The sequence below is a fragment of the Mustela nivalis genome (assembly GCF_964662115.1).
Source record: "Mustela nivalis genome assembly, chromosome: 3".
Taxonomy (NCBI): domain Eukaryota; kingdom Metazoa; phylum Chordata; class Mammalia; order Carnivora; family Mustelidae; genus Mustela; species Mustela nivalis.
The window spans coordinates 146,992,168-147,001,148 of NC_139022.1; positions in this window are offsets into that span (position 1 = coordinate 146,992,168).

The following is an 8,981-nucleotide window of genomic DNA, read 5'->3' on the forward strand; positions in this document are numbered from 1 at the left end:
GAGAGAAATCACAAGTAGATGGAGAGGCAGGCAGAGAGAGAGGGAAGCAGGCTCCCTGCTGAGCAGAGAGCCCGATGCGGGACTCGATCCCAGGACCCTGAGATCATGACCTGAGCCGAAGGCAGCAGCTTAACCCACTGAGCCACCCAAGCTCCCCCAAAGCTACTATTCAGGGCAACATCCAGCTGTGTGATGTGTCAATCCTAATGAAGTACAAAAAACAGGCTGAGGTCCTGTGAGTTGGCCATGGACCAACCCCCAGCATTTTATGCAGAATCTATTGCTGGGGACGTGGCTTCAAGTTGAATCTGAATTACCCTGGGTTTATGGGAGGAATAGAAGTAAGGCATCTGCTCCATCAATGTCCTTTGTCCTCTCAGTACAAGTTCTTACAAATTACATGTATGCCTTACTTTATGGGATAGAATTTTAAATGGAAAAGTTCTGTGCAAATCCTATCACTGTTTAATAAGATAAGTATACTTCACTCTAAATGCATCAAGTTACATATGTTAATTATGTCCAGCTTTGTGTACGAATTTTTTTGAAAATAAAAGCACCATAAGAATAAAGGAGGAAGGTGTTTTTACTCATGAAGAGATGGGATAGCTTTAGATTTAGATGTTACTCTCATTAAAATTTTTAACATTCAAAAAGGGTGCTAGCCGGTCTTTGGTCTATCTGTCCAGTAAAATGTTTGTGTCAGAACTTAACTGAAAACACATTCCCGAGGGACTTGGCAGAAGTAAAGCTATAAACTTGCTGTGACTCCGTATGTATTAAAAAGTTAAGGGGCGCCTGGATGGCTCAGTGGGTTAAGACTCTGCCTTTGGCTCAGGTCATGATCTCAGGGTCCCCGGATTGAGCCCCACCTTGGGCTCTTTGCTCAGTGGGGAGCCTGCTTCCCCCCGCCTACTTGTGATCTCTCTCTCTGTCAAATAAGTAAACAAAATCTTTAAAAAAAGTTAAGATGAATGTATAAGAAAACACTAATATTTAAACACCAAATATTTTAGTCAAGTAAAAAATACTTTTATCACGTAAGGAACCTGTCTGATTTATGTTTGGATTTTTCACATGTTAGATTTTCTGCTGGATCACAAATTATCTGCATTACTGAAATGAATTGACATAATTTTAGCTAAAGCAAAACAACACAAAAACAAACAAACAAACAAACAAACAAACAAAAAAACCCCCCAAAACCCCACCAAACAAAAAACCTTGGGAGTCTAGTAAATGTTTGTCCCATTAGGGTAAGGAAATGAAGGTAAGAGTTTTTTGTGGGGTTTTTTTGTTGTTGTTTTTGTTTTTGTTTTTTGAGATACAATTTTTTTAGAGCCCCCCATGACTAGTTTATATTTTCAATTACATATATTAATACATTTGGCATATTTTTCCTTGCAAAAATACAACTAACTTGAACATATGAAACACTTGTACCACAGCATGGACTAAAAAATTCAAATAGATGTCATTGGAATACCAAGAAATGACATGTTTGTTTAAGCATAGTAAAATTCAACATAATCACTTTAGCCTAATTTATATATATATCTAATTCTGGATGACCAGGGCCCTCAGCTTGATTTGTACCAACTGACCCACATTATAATGTGATTTTCATGTTTGACATCTAATGATTCTAGATGTGGGTTATCCTGGAGAAGAGCAAAATATCCGGGCAAATAATCTCTCTTCTTTCCTAATGTTCTCTTCTTTCTAATTGAAGAGTAAACACTGAATTCACAATATTTTTTTTAAAAGATTTATTTATTTATTTTAGGGAGTGAGCATGACCAGGGGAGGGTCAGAGGATGAGGGAGAGAGAGAATCCTTAAGTAGACTCCATACTCAGTGTGGAGCCTGATGCAGGGATTGAGCCCAGGACCAAGAGATCGTTCCTGAGCTGGAACCAAGAGGCAGATGCCTCACTGACTGAGCGACCTAGGTGTCCCTGAATTCACAGTTTTTATGATGAAGTCACATTATCTTTTTCTAGGTTAACACTCAGATTTTTATGTAGTTGGTTTTGGTCCTTAAAACAAAATTTTTGAGTCTTTTTCCCTTCCCATCCTCCCTTAAGAAAACATCCAGAAGAGTTCATTTTGCATTTTGGATAGTAAATTTTGGATTATAAACATTCAAAAACAATGTGTGAATGTGTATCTTGGTCAATAGAGCAGCAGCTGGAATTCCTGCGTAAAATCTGTCAGTGTGGCCCAGACCATTTGTTTCGGCAGATTTTGTTTTGTTAACTCTCTGGCTGATGACCAAGGGTCAGTTTCTAGAATCTGATATTGAATGATTTTTCAGGGTTATATTTCTTCCTCTTGTCTTTCTCTCTCTTTTTTAAATTTTGGAGTCACTTATGAAGATGATTAGACCCATACTGTCCCAGCAAGAATGCTCCTTCCCAAGGATTCTGTTTCCACCCCAAGGACAACTTTGCTTCTCTTTGCCTGTCACTTCCTGTGCTCCATCTACTGACCCTGAGTCCTTGTTGAGCAGGTCAAATGCTTGAGAGAGAACTTGATAAAACAGCCAAGAGGAACGTGAAGGTCTGACCTCTCTGGTCTCTGATCTGGACCTCCATGTACTCTTGAGTTTAGCAGGCTGCAGAATTACCAAAGATGAGAAACTTCTTGGCCTTGGCCTTGGCCTTCTCCTTGGAAAGGTCCTCTTTCCCATGTTCCAGGACCCTCAAGCTGTCTCCAGCATCCTGAAGTACAATGCCTGAACATAGCTTGATTAATGATGACTGCCAGCAGCACTGAGTATCTGTGCTGTTGGGGGGCATGCACTAGCGAAATGCTACCTCATTTCATCCTCAAGTAATCGATGCAATTATTACTGTGATTTATGGGGAATGGGATCATCTATACAACTCTCCAGGTAGAACTTCTTCCTAAAGCCTGTGCCCCATGCCCATGGGCTTCTTTCTGAATGCCCAAGTAAGAGTAAAATTACCATTTATTGAAGGTAAAGTCCCAAGCATTAAACCAATAAATAAATAAAAGTAAATAAAGTCCCAGGCATTGTAACAGCAGCCTGAGATAGGTTATGTAACTCAGCTCATTTCTTCCTACCCCATCAGTCAGCTAGCGTTGCACCATGTGCTTATGAGAAAGTTGTTGCTCAGAGTTTGATTTGCTCAGTTACCCAGCCAGTAAAAGAGAAAATATTCAAACCCAGTTTTCCTGATTGCAAGAAAAACATTGCCTTTCCAAGGCTATTAATTACGACCTTCCTTTCTTCACTGAAAATTAAGAAATGAATTCAAATCAAATTCAGCGTGCAATGGTGCCCTCTAATAGAATATTTAAAGTCATGATCATCTTGAATGAATGATTGTCTTAAATGAACGACATGTTGGCTGAACCCTACTTCACAGTGACCTCGTGTCTTGTCTCTCATATGCCCCAACCTGGTAGGTATCAGCTGGCCTATAGGAAGGAAGCAATGAGCTGAAGCAGGTCATCCCAGTGAGGCTGCTGTGTTTGTTGGGTCGTGTTCTGTTTCCCTCCATGGTGTGAGTAACAGATGGCCTCAAATTATAAAATACTTCAAAGATTTTCCCGTTTTCTCATTACTGTTTTCATGTGGAATTTTAACATATGGGATTGCTAACTTGAGAAGAACTCTATCTTTTCCTTTCTTCTCTCTTCTTGAGGAACATACAAAAGATCAAGTTTCCTATTGGGCTCCCCCAGCAGATTCAAAGCCTACCTTCCTCTGCACTCTGGACAATGCAGCACGCTTTTATTGCTGACCAATTTCTTTTTTCCCTTAAATAATCGGCTTTGCAAAGGAAGGTCATTAACTCCGAATGGAACCTCTAATTGGTGGGTTTCTTGCTGGGGCAGTTTTCTGATTCCTCAGAAATCGCATACTGGGTGGGCATCTATGCACCTCAGGAGTAGAGTGAGTACTGGTGGAAGGAAGAGGGGGAGAGCCCACAAGCTCTCCAGGGGCGGAGGAGCTGCCAAATCCAAGGATGCTGAGACCCCACCCCTATTCAGTTATCTTCTGGATTATACAGGAGACAGGGGGCCCGGGCCCTGGGGGGTCTCAAAGTAATGGCTTGATCGTCTCCTCACCAAGACTGCTTTTCCTGGATTGACTCCTGGTTTCTTCTTCTTCTTTTTTTTAAAAGATGTTATTTATTTATTTGACAGAGAGAGAGAGAGAGAGAGATCACAAGTAGACAGAGAGTCAGGCAGAGAGTCAGGCAGAGAGAGGGGGAAAGCAGGCTCCCCGCTGAGCAGAGAGCCCGATGCGGGGCTCGATCCCAGGACCCTGAGATCATGACCCGAGCCAAAGGCAGAGGCTTAACACACTGAGCCACCCAGGTGCCCCTGACTCCCGGTTTCTGACCCCAGGATAGACCAAGACCCATCTACTTTCGGTTTTCAGCTTGACCCTGGGCTCTGCTTCCTCTCTGACCTCTGTGGCTGAGGGAGAGGAAGCACAGAATGAGGAAAGGTGACTCCCCAGAGGAAACAGAAGCTGGGCTGAGTCCAAAGGCTTAAGTAAAGCTGAGCACTTCTCACTGGAGTGGAGAGGGGACATCCTGAGGGTAGATTCTGGATCTTAAAGGTTTGAGAATCTGGGGCAAAGGAAAGGACACGGGAGGAAAAAGGCATTCTAGCAGAGACTGGTAGGATCTGGTACAAGAGGTTGCAGCGTTATGATCAGCTGACCTGTGTCCCAGACCCAGTGAAGTGGGTGAAGAGGGTGACGTTTCTGCCCACACACAGGTGCCTTCAAGTCGGATGAGAGGTTTTTTATTAAAACTTAATACCAAGTTACTAACTTTAGATTTGTTGATCTCCCAATTCATGCAATACTCCAATTTTCTAAGTTGTTTTGCTGTTTATTTATTTCTGGACACCTTTTCACACGGGTAGGGAGAATGGGCGTGAACACATCACAGCCCCTTCTTCCCCCCAGCACAGGCATATTTATTCTTGATAAACCACTGATACCAACTCAAGTGGGCATACATGACCAGCGTTTGGTCAAGTCTCTGAAGCTGAGTTTTCTTCTTTGTGAGTGTGGAAGAAAATACCTGCCTTGTCTTTTTTTATAGGATGTTGTGAGAATTAAATGGGTTAATAAATTCAAAATTAAAGATTTTATCTATTTATTTGACAGACAGAGATCACAAGTAGGCAGAAGCAGGCAGAGAGGCGGGGGTGGGGGAAGCAGGCTCCCTGCTGAGCAGAGAGCCCGATGCGGGGCTTGATCCCAGGACCCTAGGATCATGACCTGAGCCGAAGGCAGAGGCTTTAACCCATTGAGCCACCAAGGCACCCCGGGTTAATCAATTTTTGCTCATTTTTTTTCCAACAGATATATTTCAGAAGCTTATCTTATGCCCACCCTCCTCCAAACTTTGGGGTTCCCAGTGAGCATGATAGATAAGGACCCTGATATCAAGGCACTGACTGAGTATAGTGCGCCAGTGGTTTCCAATGTTTTATAAAACATTTAAAAATTAATTAATTAATTAATTAATTAAAACTCTCTCTCTCTTTTAAAGACTTGATTTATTTATTTTAGAGAGACAGACAGCACAAGTGGGTGTGACAGAAAGAGAAAGAGAGAGTGGGGAGGGGCAGAGGGAGAAGGGGAGAGAGAATCTCAAGCAGACTCCAATCCGAGCAGGGAGCCCGGTGTGGGGCTTGATCCCAGGACCCTGAGATCATGACCTGAGCCAAAACCAATAGTCTGACGCTTAAATGACTGCACCACCCAGAGGCCCTTATAAAACATTTCTTTAAAATTGGGTAACCCTTTGTGGATGGGATGACTTATTTGTAGTCATCTTCCCTGGAAGTCACTCTGTAAAATAAGTAAAAAGGAAGTAGCAGCAGAAGCTCAAGTTCTGCCTGCTTATCCCAGCCCGTTTCCCAGGGAAATTTGGGACTGCTGTTTGAGAACTACCTCCGGAAGTTTCTTCACAGGTGCAGGAGGTGCAGACTGGGAACACGCTGACTCTCTGACGGGCAAACACTGCCGTGTGGACCCCGCTGGAGCCCGCCCAGACCCGTGATGCCGGCCGGAGCCCCAGCCTCGCTGCGGGAAGGGACTGCCACTCGCAGCTCATCGCTGGCCCTGATCCAGAACTTTGTCCTTGGCTTTGGGGAACCTACTTATGCCGAGAATCTAAGGGACACCTCCTTCCTTGGACTCTGGTGCTCCTCCTGCTTCAGAGCGCTCCGAGGGATGCAGCTGAGACTGCCTTCCGCGGAGCCCTCGGCCCTCCTGGCCTCCTCCCTGCCTGCGCTGCTTCCTCGCCTCATTCCCCTTTCCGGGGGGGGGGGCAGGGGGGGGCACTCTCTCCATGAATCCCTACAGGAATTCCCCTCGCAGGCTGTGCTGCCACGGAGCCGCACTGACCCCTGTGTCTGATTTGTTCCACACGATTAATATGTGGCACGAAGGTGTTGAAGCCCCAGGCTCGCCGAACACCAAAGGAACAGTGCAGAGGACAACCGGTGACCCATGTCCCACAAGAGTCCTACCCTGTCCTTGCAGGGGTGGGGAGGGGACACAAAGTGATGCCAGTCACCACACCCCCATCAGGTCAGATAAGCAGGCATTCCGAAATTAGTCCATCTGTCCGGTCTGACTTGAGCTTTAGTGAGAGACAGGGACGAGCTATCAGCTCCTGGAGGCACTTAGCGGGTTCCTGGTCCTGTCACTCCTGCGGAGCCAGCATTCACCTCTGCCTGGCTCTTCACAGTTTGGAACATGTTAGTGTGTACTGAGGAATCTTGGTATTGCAATTTAACGGTGACTTTCCATTGGCGCTTATCTGACCTGATGGGGAGTGTGGTGACTTGGAGATGGCATCATTTTGTCCCCACTCCCCCATCCCCAGCAAGGACAGGATAGGACTCTTGTGGGACTGAACAATACATGAGTTGCAAAGCCCTTGAAAAATTGACCATTTCTGTTAAAAATCTTTTTCACTTGGATACTTTTACAATTTTTATGGTCACCTTATATTTTAGTTCCATGGGCAAGGCAGAAACTTATAAAAAATAATGATTACCTCTCTCATGAGTCGTTTATTTTAATGTAATTTTAAGGAAGACTGCCTGTGGGTGGGTTTTTGTCTGAAATGAATGTTATTTGTGTTACAAGAGAAACCATGGTGGTGTCCTGGGTCACTTGTGCCCTCTCGGCCCTGCAGGCTAGGGAAGGTGATGTGCATCGTACGCGGCGGCGGGGGGTGGGGGGTGGGTCTGAGACACAGTGTTAGCTAAGGTGGGAGTCCCTCTTGATCGGGTCTTTCTGTGATATCTTGGGGAGAAAGCATGAGTGTGTGATGTGTATGTGAGTATGTATATATCTGTGAGAGTGTGTCTGTGTGTCTAAGTGTATGTAAGTGAGTGTGTATCTGTGTGAGTGTGTGCAAGTGTATGGAAAGACCTGGAACCATCAAAATCCAGGGGGGACTGTGGGGCCCTCCAGCTTCAAAACGTTTCTCTGGTGGTGTAGAGGGTTGTTTCTTCAGACCAGAAGCAAGCATCCTGGGTATGTGTGTCTGTGTGAGTCAGGGGAGGGGGTTTGGGGGAGGAGGTGACCACATAAGTTCGCAGAGTAGAAAGCTGGGGTTCAAGATGAAGTCTGCTTTTCAAATGCCAAGCTCTTGGGAAGACTTTGGCCTCTGAGACAGCTTTCATCCCTAAGCTGTTACCTGTGTATTTTCCTGAACTATATCATGTCGAAGAAAATTCTATGCATTTGTATAAATATTTATGTGCATCCTTATTGGTTAGGTACCAATCATAAAACACACGAAAGGAAATTTGTGAAAAGGGCTGAGTGAACAGAGTTTAATGGGGAGTGTTTATAAAGGCAGGGGCATGATAAAAGGAAACTAACTTAGTGAGGATGGTGGCCCGAGGAGACACTGCCCCATGGCCCTTGTAGACTTCAGCAGAGGCTCTGATCTCTGCCTCTTTCTTCCCTCCACCTCCGGCTAATGTTCTCCACTGGTAGGGACCAACCTGAACCTGAAGACGAGGAACCCCAGCGATGCAGACCCGGAGCAGGGTGGAGGAGGCTGGGGAGAGGCGGACAGGAAACGAGGGGCAGGTGGGGAATGTCCATGACAGCACCACGATGTGCCAGGCTCTGTACAAGATGCTGAGGATACTCGCTGGGCTAGCTGCAGGCCCTTTCTAGAAAAGCACAAGTCAGTAACTCTGGGAAAGTGTGATGAAGACTAGAGTCAGCTTAGAATGATGGTCTTTCATGGTCTAGATAGTGGCTGTCTTAGGACAGAGCAAATGACAGCTCAGAATCAATCTTTGAAATTGGAATCCTTACATATAATATGGCTTTTATGCAGCAAGGGCCTTTGAGCCAAAAGCCTGATGTTCATATGCAACACGTTTTGTCTCTTTCTCTGATACAACCCCGTCTGAGAAGTGTAGACCTTGACCCTTAGCTATTTGGCAACCTGATCTTGTATAAGTATAAGCTGTTTTGCTAATAGCATTAAAGTGTTTACAGGGCGTCTGGGTGTCTAGGTGAGTTGCGTGTCTGATTCTTGATTTGGCTCAGGTCATGATCTCAGGGTAGAGGGATGGACACTGTGTCTAGCTCTGCGCTGGGTATGGAGCCTGCTTAAGATTCTCTCTCCTTCTCCCTCTGCCCCTTCCTCCCCACCACCCTTCATGCACTCTCTCTCTCTTTCAAAAATAAAAATAAAGAAGTAAAAGGTGTCTGCAGTAACACAGTAGAAAGGAAGAGGGACCCACGCCCACTCCAAGCCCACACTGTGTGCCAAGCCAGATCACAGTGTCCTTTATCTCGAAGGACAACTGGCCACTTAGAACACATGACGAAACATGCAACAAGAGAGTACATGATGTGTACATGACATTACACAACTTAGGAAACCTGTCACAGCTCTGTCGGCCAACAGGGTAAACATCATGTGTGTGTGGGTGTGTGCGCAC